The sequence below is a fragment of the Engystomops pustulosus genome, chromosome 10 (genome assembly GCF_040894005.1).
Source record: "Engystomops pustulosus chromosome 10, aEngPut4.maternal, whole genome shotgun sequence".
NCBI lineage: Eukaryota > Metazoa > Chordata > Amphibia > Anura > Leptodactylidae > Engystomops > Engystomops pustulosus.
In genome coordinates this window covers 10,600,403-10,617,025 of record NC_092420.1, presented here as the reverse complement: position 1 = coordinate 10,617,025, position 16,623 = coordinate 10,600,403, and the positions used below count along the sequence as shown (strand labels likewise).

The 16,623-nt window shown below is 44.0% G+C and overlaps 1 long non-coding RNA gene across 1 annotated transcript; it reads left to right on the top strand.

The window, feature by feature from the left end:
* The first annotated feature begins 14,079 nt into the window (after window positions 1–14,079).
* LOC140105154 (uncharacterized) lies at window positions 14,080–16,324 on the top strand. Its single transcript, XR_011850508.1, has 2 exons — window positions 14,080–14,285; window positions 16,097–16,324. It is a non-coding gene; the product is annotated as an uncharacterized lncRNA (long non-coding RNA).
* The last annotated feature ends 299 nt before the right edge of the window (window positions 16,325–16,623 follow it).

Sequence of the window (16,623 nt, the reverse complement as noted above, 5' to 3'; positions counted from 1 at the left end):
GAGGATTTTCCAAAAAAAGTTTTTTTTCCAGGCCCGTCGTGGAGGCGGCATGATGCTGAACAGAATCTTTACTTGTTGAGTACAGGCTGTAGTATTTACCGAGCTATATGAGGCGTCTGGCTCACCAAGAACAGCACATCACGACTAAATGAGTCAGGACATGGAGTTCCTTCAATGACTATGTAGTCACCGTGTTCTGGGGATACCAATGTCTAGCCGGTGCCAAACTCTGTGCCAAATACACCCACCCTCCCACAGAAGGGATTTCTGAAAATGCCAAGCTCAACACAACAGCAGCTAACAAGTTGGCTTATTCATGTATTTGTTATATACTGTGTGCCAGGGGCCCATGTACCTCTTCATCCCACAGTCATGTCGGCGGCAAGCGCTGTGCATGGCGCATTGCGTCTGCTTGTCATTGATACCTCAGAGAAAGAAAGAACCCTTCTGTTACCATTCATAATAATAGGGAAGCATATCTCCTAATAATGACTGCAAACCCCTCTGACAACACTTCCTGTCTTGTGCCTTGACAATTCATTGTCCTAGGGAATGGCTCAAAGGGGACCTCTCATGCCCTCCTGACACGTCCGTTTAGTTTAATAAATACCTATTTTCTTTCTATTTTTTTGGAGACTGAAATTCTTCCTGTAAATGTGTGTAGATAAATTGAAAGTTTGGTGGTGGGGATTTTAAAGTTTATTTGTGGATCAAAATCACCATTCACAGTCTAAGGCCTCATGTACGCGAGTGAAGCGGAGGAATCATGGCCGCTAGCCGTATTTCTGGGGACTCATTCACACAGCTGGGGTTTCCACAGCCTCATATTTGGGGCCCAGGTATCCTTTCAGACACGCCAATGCCACAAAGGCTGAAAACAATGGGCCATGTATCCATTGTTTACGGTCATAGATTCTTAAAGGGGCCCCCGGTACGAATAGTGTTAGGGGACACATGATGTCACATCCCCCCTTCCCTGCTTTATTGTGGTTATTTGCTCATATTTTACCTCAGGTGACGTATTTAAAGGCTTACACAAATTTGTATGAGGTTCTGTGGTAAGTTTTTTCACGCTCTTTCTTATTTTTTTTATTATTTTACTTCAGGAGAGTTATGGACCAAGGAGAAGAGTGTTATTGGGGTAAGTTGTGAGTGGGTCCCGAGTAAGTCAAATGAGAAAGCAGTTAATGGGGCTCATTTACTAAGGGTCCGCGGTCCGAACTATCATCCGAATACCCGACGATTTCCAATGCGCGCTGCATTTAAAAGGGGTTTTTGGCGCACGCGATCGGATTTTGGAGCAAACGCGCCGACTTTCATGCGACAGAAATCGGTGGGCGTGCCAGCGGACGATTCGACGGATTCGGACAACGCGCCGGATTTAACATTCAAAATTGCGCCTTACTATGGGGGATCGTGACGGGACGGGTAAGTAAATGTGCCCCTATCAGGAACTTACCTGATTGGTGAATCTTCATGGCGTTTCTCTTGATTGACACCCCACCCCGTTATAAAACTTCTGAAGCCAATATTGTTGGTAAGGGTATAATGAGGTTTGCGGTAACGTCACCGTTCTACCACAGTTTGTCTGTGACCAAATGGCGCTGTGGAGCCCTAACCTGCAGCGTTCAGTAGCCAGTGAGGAAACACTGACCTAAGCACGAAATACATTAAGGATTTCTGCTCAGAAAAAGGGGGATTTGTGATGAGATGAGGAGCCGCAGGAATCCCAAACAATTTAACGATGACTTATTACAGAAGTATGCGAGGGGGGATTACAACTTTCCCCTCTCTACTGAGATGACCTCAGAGAAGACCACCAGCTTGGCTTCTATGTGATTCCTAATAAATAGCAGATGCTGAAAAATTATAAAAGAGAAAATCGTAGAAATAACAGAAGTTTTATGATAAAGTCTGGAAACAACTGCATCATCGTACAGTCAGCGGGATAAACCCGGACTGAGGACCTGCGGGACCTGTCAAGGCTTCCGTCTAAGCGGAGCTGATATCAAAGCATTCAAGTTGTTGTCTAACTACAAAATTTTAGCGTTACGCACCTTTCTCTCATATGGAAAATAGTATGTCAAATTGGTTGTCCAGCCACATCAAGTTTAGCAAATTAGCAAGTTAACTTGCTAATTGTGGGAGACCCACTCATGGAAACCCAACATACCACAAGACCAAGAGTTCACATTGTCCCCTCAAACCAAGCAGCTCATTGTACATGTCCCTGCTGCTCTATTCATCTCTATGGCGCTGACGGAGATAGCCGAGTGCAGGACTCCGCTACTACTGTCAGTGCCATAGAGAGTTGGACATGCACACTGCCACTCCATTCATTTGTGGTACAACAGACCCTTTAACTACTGGCCACACCACTAAGACCCCCAACAATAAACAAGTTTCCCTCATCCACTGGATAAACTTGATGTCGACAAGTTTCGACGTCCCTGTTAACTAGTATATAAAGATAGATAGATGTGTAAAATAGAAGTAGGACCACATGACAAACAGAGCCACAACAAATCCACATAAAAGGAAACCTACCACTTGAAGTGGCAGGTTTCAGAAGAAAACACCAAGCACCAGCTCAGGCTGAGCTGGTGCCGGTGCTTATTTTTGTTAGTGTTTTAAACCGCGGTATCGCGCAGGGAGGTACGCGCTCGGCGCTTACCATGCGCGCGGCTCTCCTTCACTTCCTATGTAGCCGCACGCACGGTCGCGCGCATGGTAAGCGCCAAGCGCGTACCTCCCTGCGCCGGCTATACAGTTTAAAAAGTGTTTTAAACCGCGATACCGCGGTACCGCGATACCGGCACCAGCTCAGCCTGAGCTGGTGCTCGGTGTTTTCTTCTAAAACCTGCCACTTCAAGTGGTAGGTTTCCTTTAAAGACGGACCCCTCTGCCCACTGTGACCTCTGGTGAAGCTCTCTGGATGTTACTATAGTCCCAGACTGCAATTAACACCTGTAAGGTGTCTGTAAGGAAGCTTTGTTGATAATCCTTGGTCCCATTACAGCAAAAATTTTTGAAATGCCGATTGTCATAGAAATTCAACTTAAGAACAAACCTATGGAACCTGTCTTGTATGTAACCCGGGGACTGCCTGTAGATAGATTTATAGCAAGATCTTAGCTGTAAAATTAGTTATAGAACCACAAGGTGAATCATGTCGCCATGATGCACCATCCCAGCTAGATACAAAATAGAGGGATAAATTGATTAACGCATAGAGAGATCGACACATTCATTACAAAAGAATTTAGATAATAGATACAAGCTAGATGGATACATAAAAGCATAAATATGAGATTGATACGCAAATAGATAGTGATTGAGGAAATGAGAAGGATGAGAGAGAAAGAAAGACAAAGAGATTGTGGATTTATTAATTTTGCGTGATAGGCAAACTTTACTTTGCCGGTACGACTAGACACATTTTGATTGTAGATCGATAGATAACAGATTAAAAGTTACAATGATAGATAGTTCTACTATCACGCAGACACCCCAGAAATCTATCGGACATTGCAAAAATGGACACTTTTTTCCACAATCCAGATGCAAACCTGATGCAGAGAGCGAAACCTAAGGCTTGGCTACGACATTCTAGTGTGGAACCCCAGTGGAATCTCACTGTAAAAATTGCAACAAAAATGCGGTATAAACCTATTCTATAAGCCGCGGTGTGAACACGGCATTGCTGTGCCTTATGACTTGTGTATTCCGGATTTTGCTTCCACTCGACCATACAATACGATTATTATGAACCTACGTAAAGCGCTGACATCAGTGACCAGGATGGAACAATGCATTACCAGGCTCTGTCCTAAGTCGTCTCCTGTCCCTGTAATTATGGACTTACACTCCAGGTCTGCACATAGGTGTATTATTAGACAAATTCATTATGAGGAGCTGTGTTGTGCCTGCGTCATGGCTCCCGTGGACGCAGAAGGGATTACACGCGCAGATAACAGACTTGTGTGTTCTGACATCTTAATGAAGTCAGTGAGTCACGAGCTCCTAGCAATGAATGACAAACGCTCCGAGGGCTTGTTTCTGTGGTGAAGGGTCCGGGATAACGGGGCGAGAGGTCCTGTTACCAGAATACATAAGCCCTTAGGACAAACATGTGCGTAGGTGGCGGAGGACTAGCTTAAACTGGCAGGATACACATCACTAGCTTGTGTCGGTTAATACAAATATGTCAATTCCAATTTTTCTCAAGATTTTTCTTTAACTGTTCAAGGCTGTGTCTAAAAATAAAAGACTGTTTTTGGAGCAATTCTTAACATCTTTTAGTTGGTGCAGCTTCACTGCTTTTGGAGTGTTTTTTTTTTTGGTAAACCTCACAATTTCCCAACAATGAATTTGTGTCACAGCTTGTATAATACTCCAGAGCTGCATTCACAGTTCTGCTGGAGGTTGGAGACTGTCCGCACACTATTATTCAGGAAACTCCTGTGATAAACAGGACATCAAGGAATAGGGCCAAGTGTCACAGTGACCAGACAAAACTAGACACTATAGAAGAAGGGGGTGAAGGATGATTGCAGCTCTGAAGCCGACATAAAGCAGCTTGAGGGTTGCACACACAGTGAATCACAAATCATACAGAACTACAGATGATGTCCAGGCAATGCTCTGACAAATAAAACATTGGGGTCAAGTGGTACACAAATGCCCTGGCCAAAGGCTGAACTTATAGTCCCCTGGGACCCCCTAAAATGGTATACTTTAGAAAAGGAGGAAAGAAGTGCCAACAGGGAGTTGGATCAAAACAAAATATATACTTTTTTCGTTATTTTACCCCTGCCCCCGGAGATTTTCAGATTAACCCAGGAAAGCAGACCAGACACAGCCATAGGATGTCGAATTTCCTTTATACCCTTCCCATTATACTGTGTGGCCCCTATGGGAGTACCAGGTAAAACATATTAATATGTGTTAAACATACACTCATCGGCCACTTTATTAGGTCCACCATGCTAGTAACGGGTTGGACCCCCCTTTTGCCTTCAGAACTGCCTCAATTCTTCGTGGCATAGATACAACAAGGTGCTGGAAGCTCCTCAGAGATTTTGCTCCATATTGACATGATGGCATCACACAGTTGCCGCAGATTTGTCGGCTGCACATCCATGATGCGAATCTCCCGTTCCACCACATCCCAAAGATGCTCTATTGGATTGAGATCTGGTGACTGTGGAGGCCATTTGTGTCCAGTGACCTCATTGTCATGTTCAAGAAACCAGTCTGAGATGATTCCAGCTTTATGACATGGCGCATTATCCTGCTGAAAGTAGCCATCAGATGTTGGGTACATTGTGGTCATAAAGGCAACGTTTTTCCAATCTTCTACTGTCCAATTTTGTTGAGCTTGTGCAAATTGTATCCTCAGTTTCCTGTTCTTAGCTGAAAGGAGTGGCACCCGGTGTGGTCTTCTGCTGCTGTAGCCCATCTGCCTCAAAGTTGGACGTACTGTGCGTTCAGAGATGCTCTTCTGCCTACCTTGGTTGTAACGGGTGGCGATTTGAGTCACTGTTGCCTTTCTATCAGCTCGAACCAGTCTGCCCATTCTCCCCTGACCTCTGGCATCAACAAGGCATTTCCGCCCACAGAACTGCTGCTCACTGGATGTTTTTTCTTTTTCGGACCATTCTCTGTAAACCCTACAGATGGTTGTGCGTGAAAATCCCAGTAGATCAGCAGTTTCTGAAATACTCAGACCAGCCCTTCTGGCACCAACAACCATGCCACGTTCAAAGGCATCAAATCACCTTTCTTCCCCATGCTGATGCTCGGTGTGAACTGCAGGAGATTGTCTTGACCATGTCTACATGCCTAAATGCACTGAGTTGCCGCCATGTGATTGGCTGATTAGAAATTAAGTGTTAACGAGCAGTTGGACAGGTGTACCTAATAAAGTGGCCGGTGAGTGTATAAAAATGCAGGGGCCGCATAAAGACAAAGGTCTAGGTAGTAGGTGCCCACCTGTGATCATATATATATGGAGCATGCACTTCCCCTTTAAATTGAAACATCAAAACTGAAGCTCCATCGCGTTCCGTAGGAAAATATCTATATATAACCCTGACCTAAAAATAGCCGCCTTGCCTCATTTATTGTGTTCCGCAATCAAGAGAAATATGATTACTAAATGAATACTTATCACTCTCGTCTGGAAGATCTCTCCAGCCGACAGGCCGGGGCGCACGCCTGCAATTAGCCGAACAGCTGTGCCGACGTCTGAGGCAAGAGACCCAAAAGGTCCTGTTCGGAATAGGTCCCATCACTAATTATCTGTAGGCCTTTATATTGGGAAATGTCCGGTATTAACACTACCAGGGAATGACACACCATCGGAGGATCAATAACAGTTATTTTTGTGTATGCAGCTGCAATGCAGATGTATGTGTCTCCATGTCAACAGACCACAAACAAGCTACAAAGTCATATGCAGCAGACATATTCAAATATTTCTAGTGAATGATTAGAGGACAAACAGAATAGTAGCCAATGTCAGAAATACCGCACCTTCTGTTTATCTGTTAGACCAAATAATTGCCACCAGCAGGAATGCAAAATTATTTGTAGAATAGTGAGTGCAGCTCTGTAGTATAATACAGGATGTAACTCAGGATAAGTAATGTCATGTATGTACACAGTGACTGCACCAGCAGAATAGTGAGTGCAGCTCTGGAGTATAATACAGGATGTAACTCAGGATCAGTACAGGATAAGTAATGCCATGTATGTACACAGTGACTGCACCAGCAGCAGAATAGTGAGTGCAGCTCTGGGGTATAATACAGGATGTAACTCAGGATCAGTACAGGATAAGTAATGTCATGTATGTACACAGTGACTGCACCAGCAGCAGAATAGTGAGTGCAGCTCTGGAGTATAATACAGGATGTAACTCAGGATCAGTACAGGATAAGTAATGTCATGTATGTACACAGTGACTGCACCAGCAGCAGAATAGTTAGTGCAGAGTGCGGCCCCCACCTGGAAAAGCACCGCCCGCCGTGTATTCACGGCGGCGGTCGGGTCATGCTGCATGGAGAGGGCTCACGGGCTGAGCCCTCTCCATAGCCGGTAAGTCTTTGCTGCATATTGCAGCAAAGGCTTACCGGTAACACCCGCGATCAGTGCTAGCACCGATCGCGGGTGTTTGCACAGCGATAGCTGCCGGCAAAGCTGCCAGCAGCCTCAAAAAGATAGCGGCGCATGGGTGCCGCCATCTTACCTGGGATCGCCGCTCCACGTGACGTCATCGGGGGGCGGCGATCCGTCTCCATGGTAGCCTCGGGTCTTCCGAAGACCCGAGGCTATTTCGTTTTAACCCCTTCATTACAATGTGCTGATAGCACATTGTAATGAATGAGGAGGAAAATCCCCATATATTGCCATACTGTAGTATGGCAGTATATGATAGGATCGATCAGACAACCTAGGGTTAAAGTACCCTAGGGCAGTGATGGCGAACCTTTCAGAGACCGAGTGCCCAAACTACAACCAAAATCCACTTATTTTCCATGAAGTGCCAACATGGCATTTCTAGCAGTAGCTTATTGCTACCTGTTCTTCCACATCATTCAATTGTATTGGCCCTCCTAAGGCCACCAATAGAGTTGAAAGAAGATGGGCAAATAAGTTCAGACTGTCATTGTAGCTTTTCTCCAGAAAGAATGGTGGGTCCAGCAGAAGGACCTCCAAAAACAATGCAGTTCTGTCAAAACCTTCTCACTTTTCCCGCAGTTTCAAACAGCCAATAGCGCTTTAAAATAGCGCTGAGAGCAGCATCCCTTAAGTTGCTTGGGACTGCAGGAAGATTTGGTGGATTTTGTCCTGTTTGGTGAAATTGGGGGGGGGGTGGCCTGAGTGCCCACAGAAAGGGCTCTGAGTGCCACCTCTGGCACCCGTGCCATAGGTTCGCCATCACTGCCCTAGGGAGTCTGAAAAATAGTATAAATAAAAATACAAAAAAGTTTAAAAAAAATTTCAAATCACCCCCCTTTCCCTAGAACTGACATAAATATAAATAAACAGTAAAAATCATAAACACATCAGGTATCGACGTGTCCGAAAATGCCCGATCTATCAAAATATGATAATGGTTTTTCAATGCTTTTAACCCCGTAACGGAAAATAGCGCCCAAAGTCGAAAATGCCACTTTTTTGCCATTTTGAAAAATATAAAAAATCTATAAAAAGTGATCAAAAGGTCGTACAGTCCTAAAAATGATATCATTGAAAATATTATCAAATTTCGCAAAAAATTACACCACCCACAGCTCCGTACACCAAAGTATAAAAAAGTTATTAGCACCAGAAGTTGGCAAAATCAAAAAAATAATTTTAGTACAGGAGGTTTTAATTTTTGTAAAAAACATTATAAACCTATAACAAATTTGGTATCCCCTTAATCGTACCGACCCAAAGAATAAAGTAGACAAGTCATTTGGAGCGCTCAGTGAAAGATGCAATATCCAAGCCCACAAGAAAATGGCGCAAATGCGTTTTTTCACCATTTTCATTGCATTTGGAATTTTTTTCCCGCTTCCAAGTACATGGCATGGAATATTAAATACCATCACTATGAAGTGCAATTTGTTACGCAGAAAACAAGCCGTCACACAGCTCTTTACGTGTAAAAATAAAAAAGTTATAGATTTTTGAAGGTGGGGAGTGAAAAATGGACATGAAAAAACAGGAAAGGGCCCGTAACCGGTTAATCCCCTTCCCTCCGGTACTTGAAGAAGATGAAGTCGCCGCTCTGAACGCACTTGGTGCAGGTCAGAGCGGCAACTTCATCTTCTTCGATGGGAGGGACACGGGGAGGCAAGTACCGGGTGGTGGTGGGGGGGGGGGGGGAATGGAGTGTCCCTGACTGGGCTCAGTGCGGTAGGAGCTTGGGACCCCTCGGTACACAGGACGCGTTCATAGAGAAAACACGTCTCCCAGCTTGGGGCTTTCCTTGCACTGGGAGACGCCGTGACATTTGAATCTGAATAATGATATTTTGTAAGTGCATTTTGTGTGGAAAACTTGATGCGGCCCAGCCTTACCCAGAATCTACCTCCAACGGCCCCCAGGTAAATTGAGTTTGAGACCCCTGGTATAGAGTATAATAGAGGATGTATCTTAGGATCAGTAAAGCAACAAACAATTTTGGTTGCAGTTTATGTCCCCTTAGTACATATGGGGAACCTTACCACACATTATGATTATAATGCCCCCCAGTTCTGTGTGTGGGGTCATGTGATGCACACAGCACTTTTGTCTATTTGCTCATTTGACCTCATGCCATATGGAAACCAGATCAGCATTTCATTGCTATGCAGATACATCAGCCGTGTGTCTTTTTCCAGACTGCAGTAATTGTCTCAAGTCTCAGATTTTTTTTTTTCATGTCCTTTTTTTTTCCCCCAATACTGTGCAGAGCGCAAGATAAGAAGGAATCCGTACTGTAAGGCGGAATCATCTGCAGCATTTGTAGAGAATAAAAAAAATCTATCAAAGTGAGGGAGGAACTCCGGATAAAAGAGTAAGCCGAAATATAGGTAAAAGGGCAGCCGTCACCCAGACATGACCTCTGCATTGTGCCGTAGACTAAATTATGGCGCTGGGGCTCCCTTTTGTCCCACACGGATCTGCACTCTGCCCAAATAAACTTTTCCCGTTGCATAATTCGCAGTCTAGAACAGTGGTCTCCAACCTGCGTCTCTCTGACTATTGCAAAACTACAACTCCCAGCATGCCGATAGACGCCCGAGAGCCCTAACTTGGTGACCCTTACTCTATACAGGCAGTTCCCGGGTTACGTACAAGATAGGTTTGTTCTTAAGTTGAATTTGTATGTAAGTCGAAACTGTATATTTTATAATTGTAGATTATTGCAATCTGGGACTATAGTAAAACATTCAGAGAACTTCACTAGAGGTCACAGTGGTCAGAAGGGTCCGTCTTTAACTTGTCTGTAAGTCAAGTGTCCATAAGTAAGGGACTGTCTGTACTGTAAAAATGGAAAGTTGAAAATTTAGATTGTTTTTCACATAGAAGTTTCAGTAACTATTCTACTTGATTCGAGTTCCGGGGGATGTGGATCACAGGATCATGGGACCAACATTGTTGTGAATTTGGTGAACATTCCATAAGTCAGGTGTTCCCGCGGTTTTCCAATACTTCTGATTCGTGGGATCATGGGACACATTTCGACCAATGAATGGTCTTCTTAGACCTGAGGGCAAAAAAGGAAACGGATGTCCAATGGTCCAAGAAGGCCATTCATTGGCAAAAATGGGTCCTGTGCACCACAAGCCGGGAGCACCACTAAAAGACCAGAGCGAGATGGGAGTCACAGCAGGGCAAGTGGGCTTTCTTTTTTGGCTACCCCTCTTACAGAATACTGTAAATCCTTCTTAACCCATGTTTTACCCTAATAAACTACTAGTCCCATCACGTAGGAGGTGAAATATCCTTTCTAAAATACCCAATTTTATGTGACATCTCACCTAAAAAAAAAAAAAAAAAAAAATCTCCTCAAAAACCAGGCAAAAACGACTCTTCTCACCTAATTTTCACATGAGACGAGTCAAGATTAGTGGTTGCAGGTGTTGTGTCACTTCAGAAGCCCCTATCTTCTGTTCTATAGCACCTGGAAACATGCTCTTGGTGTCATATTAAAAGATAGAAACTTTGGCTCACATCAAGCTTATGGTTCTGAGAGCTACAGAACTGGATCTTTATCTACAGTTTGCATTGCCCACTTTAGCTGCCTGTATCTCCGATTCTGTAGCTCACAAAGCCATAGGCCTGATGTGATCTTAAAGGTGAGATTCGTAGCTTTAATATGACACAAAAGCTTGGTTCTAGGTGCTATAGAACAGAAGAAAGCTGCTCCTGAATTGGCATCACACCTGCAACCACTAAACTAATGTAGATTTTTTTTTTATATATAGGTAAACAGGTGATATTTCACATAAAAGAGGGCATTCTAGAAAGGACATTTCATCCTATACCTGAGAGGAGTAATATTTTAAGTGAGGTGAAACCTGTTGACAGGTTTTCCTTAATGATACACCCTTGTCCATTGTCCCTGGGGACAGTCCACCAATGAAGATGACCCTACAAAAGTATTACATCCACAGTGGCGCCACCATTGGTTAAATTAGGTAGTGCACGCTGCCTATATAATCAATGCATTTATATATTGGGTCCTCCAGCCAGAGAGTGACACTTTTTGGGATGGAGTCGTTATAGAACGGGTTTTTTGAACTTGCTTCCACGTCCCCCTTCCGGTCTCCTATACACCTGGATGATGTAGCGCGGGCGTCACGCATCCTTAGCTGCTAATTGACTTGATCCTATTTCTGTCCTTCCATTAATAGGGGAGATTATCTCTCCTTCCAGTGACACGCTGTAGCCTCTCCGCCAGACTATTGTGAGGCTTCTAACCGGGCAGAGAATGAGGTCAGAGGCGCACGAGCAGATACCTATCATTTGTTTTGCATTACTGCGCTCTTCAAAGCTCGATTGCAAAAGATGTTTTTCTTCTTCGCCGCTTATTTTTCTTTTTGATTCCACAGACCAGAAAACACGGGGACGATCTGGAGGGTTTATCATCAGTCAGTGCAGATGATTCATTCAGAGACCAGGCACAAAAACTGTGTTTTGCAAGAAAACGACTGCAAATCACCAGAAACGTCCCCAATATTTTTCTTTAATTACAGCTTCCAGCCTTAATTACAAGGGCACTCAAGAGCATTAACCCCTTGATACACAGATGAGAGGAAAGACTTAGTGATGTGCAATGTGTTGGCAATACATAGCATAATGGGATCCTTCCATTAATAATAAAGATTGAAAACTCCAGAGCTGCATTCATAATTCTGCTTGTATAAGGTCTATACGGAGCTCGTAGCCTAATGCTGGAAAACAGCTCCTATGCATTAAAAGAAAGAATAGTAACTTCAGTTCTGGAGTATAATATAGGATGTAACTCAGGATAAGTAATGTCAAGTATGTACACAGTGACTGCACCAGCAGCAGAATAGTGAGTGTAGCTCTGGGGTATAATACAGGATGTAACTCAGGATCAGTACAGGATAAGTAATGTCATGTATGTACACAGTGACTGCACCAGCAGCAGAATAGTGAGTGCAGCTCTGGAGTATAATACAGGATGTAACTCAGGATCAGTACAGGATAAGTAATGTCATGTATGTACACAGTGACTGCACCAGCAGCAGAATAGTGAGTGCAGCTCTGGGGTATAATACAGGATGTAACTCAGGATCAGTACAGGATAAGTAATGTCATGTATGTACACAGTGACTGCACCAGTAGCAGAATAGTGAGTGCGGCTCTGGAGTATAATACAGGATGTAACTCAGGATCAGTACAGGATAAGTAATGTCATGTATGTACACAGTGACTGCACCAGCAGCAGAATAGTGAGTGCACCTCTGGAGTATAATACAGGATGTAACTCAGGATCAATACAGGATAAGTAATGTCATGTATGTACACAGTGACTGCACCAGTAGCAGAATAGTGAGTGCGGCTCTGGAGTATAATACAGGATGTAACTCAGGATCAGTACAGGATAAGTAATGTCATGTATGTACACAGTGACTGCACCAGCAGCATAATAGTGAGTACAGCTCTGGAGTATAATACATGATGTAACTCAGGATCAGTACAGGATAAGTAATGTCATGTATGTACACAGTGACTGCACCAGCAGCAGAATAGTGAGTACAGCTCTGGAGTATAATACATGATGTAACTCAGGATCAGTACAGGATAAGTAATGTCATGTATGTACACAGTGACTGCACCAGCAGCAGAAAAGTGAGTGAAGCTCTGGAGTATAATACAGGATGTAACTCAGGATCAGTACAGGATAAGTAATGTCATGTATGTACACAGTGACTGCACCAGTAGCAGAATAGTGAGTGCGGCTCTGGAGTATAATACAGGATGTAACTCAGGATCAGTACAGGATAAGTAATGTCATGTATGTACACAGTGACTGCACCAGCAGCAGAATAGTGAGTGCACCTCTGGAGTATAATACAGGATGTAACTCAGGATCAGTACAGGATAAGTAATGTCATGTATGTACACAGTGACTGCACCAGTAGCAGAATAGTGAGTGCGGCTCTGGAGTATAATACAGGATGTAACTCAGGATCAGTACAGGATAAGTAATGTCATGTATGTACACAGTGACTGCACCAGCAGCAGAATAGTGAGTGCAGCTCTGGGGTATAATACTGGATGTAACTCAGGATCAGTACAGGATAAGTAATGTCATGTATGCACACAGTGACTGCACCAGCAGCAGAAAAGTGAGTGAAGCTCTGGGGTATAATACAGGATTTAACTCAGGATCAGTACAGGATAAGTAATATCATGTCTGTACAGAGTGACTGCACAAGCAGCAGAATAGTGAGTGCAGCTCTGGGGTATAATACAGGATGTAACTCAGGATCAGTACAGGATAAGTAATATCATGTCTGTACAGAGTGACTGCACAAGCAGCAGAATAGTGAGTGCAGCTCTGAGGTATAATACAGGATGTAGTATCATATACAAAAAAGACACTTTTGCATCTTCAAATGAACTTTTAATTAAACCCCATACAGAGTCACCTAATCTTATCCACATTAATTAGCTAATTCTCCCCCTCAGGGTGTATCCTCCACAATCCCTGGTCATTATCCTATGTAAAGTGTGATATTTTATTGCCCTACATGACTCTGAAGCATCTGAATAACAATAACAACCCCCACCAATCCCTCTTCCCTGCTGCTCTGCCATTGTGTCAGTGTTTACCGCAGTTTTGCATTATATTCATGTACTAGATTAGTAGCTCCGCTGCAGTAGGTAAGGGGGTATAATTCTAAGCATCTGGAAGGATTCTTAGACAGTCATTTTTCATCACGAGGAATCGATCAGGGATTACATATGATATTTCACAGCCTCCTCGGCACCCGGCATCACAATGTGACAGAGCGGTGGAATGGCACATTCTAGAATAATAATTCATACACCCGAGAACAACACATTACAAGGAAGATCTATTTGCACATTTTCTGCTCGGCCGTCCACAAAGCTGACATCTCAACATCTCCAGTGATTTCGACGCGTTTCACGTCCGCAGCCTCATCAATTCTTGCATAAATGAAGAGGGATCCCGGCTGTTTCCCCCCCTGCGGAGTCTTTCTGGTTCCTGGCCTGGATATTCTGACGTCCGTACGCTCATATAGGAGGTAATTCCCATGGTGGATTTGTAAATGTTTCATGTCGGAAAATCAAGTAGAGATTGAGCGAGCTCTTAAAGGGAGTGTTTCAGGTCCACAATCAGTGATGATCTTCATTAATATGCAAATCGGCAGAAGGAGAGGGGCCTGATTATCCTTTAAAGTGTTAATTACCCCACTTCTACCAGTAGTTCTGCTTTGGACAACACTTTTGGAACTTTATAGTAATTTGCTAGGGGGTAACACATGCGCCCCCACCCCCCACATCTACTTGGTCTTTCTGCATCCATAAACTTTTTATGGAAAACCACCATATTACTCTAATGCTAGATAACCCCTATCTGGACGGCGGGACAACCCCGGCCCTCAGCAGTCACATGTGCAGAAAGTCGAGTATTTCTGGGCCATCAATAATACATTTAACAAGATTACCACAGTCCCGGCGCCCGGATCTATGAGCATGATGGATTCTGATGGTAAATGTGATTGGTTACGCAATTCATTTGGGGGTATAACCAACCCAGTTTTGGGGATTCGTAAGGATCCCACTACAGAGAAAGTTATCGACTAACCTTGACGTGGATCCACTTGATGTGGACGGAAAACCCCTTTAAATGGAACCTACCAACACGATTCTACTTATAAAGGTAGAACTGGTGGAAGGTGGATGTATGGGACGTGAGGATAGCCCTTTTTAGAGCTAATCCTCACATCCCGCTAGCTTTTTAAAATCTTTATTGCCCTAAAATGTAAATTTTGTAAAGCGGCTGCTGGGGCGCGGATTAGCGGACAAGAGGCTACACGTTGCAGCTACCCACGCCCCAGTAGCCTCTTTTCTCCCCTTACCCTGAGATCTTCAGCGTGCAGCTCCTCGTAGCTGCGTGCCCTCATCCGAGAAGCTGGAGTCCTGCACATGCACAGTAGCTCCGGCTTCGGAGCAGTGGCCGGGCAGCCACTGGCCTGAGTTCTGCGCATGCTCAGAAAGCCAGCTTATCGGACGAGAAGTAGCTGCGCGCCGAAGATCTTAGGGTAGGAGGAGCAAAGAGGCTACTGGGGCGTGGAGTAGCCACGACGTGTAGCCTCATGTCCGTCTACTCCACGCCCCAGTAGCCGCTTTACAAAATTTACATATTAGGGCAATAAAGATCTTAATAAGATAACAGGGATGTGAGGATTAGCTCTAAAAAGAGCTATCCTCACATCCCATACATCTACCTACCACCCGTTCTACCTTTATATGTAGAATCATGGTGGTAAGTTCCCTTTAAATGTTATCCTCTATACACAAGATAGCAGGTTGAAAATCTGCAAAAGGAGTGACAGGGTGAATGGTCCCCCTGTTATTGTAATAGCTGATTGAACCCCATCAATAAGAACGTTATCACTTATCCACAGGATAGGGGGATTACGTTTAAACCTGGGAAACCCCTTTAAGTAAAAACATCCATCGATTTTCCACCCAAATTTGACCAGGACTTAATAGATTCAATATGGAACGCATTAGGAAATTCCCTTCACTAATGCACAAAAATAAACTAAAAAACACCAAAACATTAAAAAAAAAGAGGAAGAAGCACCAGAGAAACTCTGTAGTTGTAAATTTTTGACCTATTCGCTTAAATGAGCCCAAACACAATAGATATTACTACAACCCCCTCCCCCCTTACTTCCTCTGCGAGCGGCTGCCCCTCCAGTCACACAAGGCCTGTGTTGTGATAAGAGCGGAAAAACAAATGACTGCCATTCATGACTGAACAGTGAGGGATCAGTTCTGAGGAAATCTCCCCGCTGTAATAACACAGATCTGTTTTGTTTCGCAGCGATGGGATGAAGTCGTTTCATCACTTGTGAACCATCTCCTAGGAGTAAACATGGGTGCAACGACTGACGGCGCAGCGCACAAAGGATCGGTGCGACGCTTCTCTTTGAAGTCGCGGGGCTATGGCGGCTGTGGAATCCGTCATGTTAGGGGCTGGGGCCCAGTTTTAGTTACATCAAGATCAATCGTGAAGTTACAGGACCATCGAATAAATTTCACAATTGCTCAACATCTCTGCTTGCCGAAAAATGAACCGAAAAATGTTGTATACCAAGTACGTCAAATTCATTTACCCGTTTGAGATCTCTGCTTGCCATCTGTGAATGGAGAGGTTCCGGTTTACATCTATAAGCTGGGCCAGTCATCACATACCTAATTATTGTTCATATATCTGCTTGCTGTCAGTGAGTGACACTTCCCAATTTACATGTCGTTGCTCTATGATTCTATGATTCTGAGAACATATGTGGTGCCTGGACTCCTTGCTCTTTGTGAAATTAGTTTGATATTAATGGAATATAAACAAGT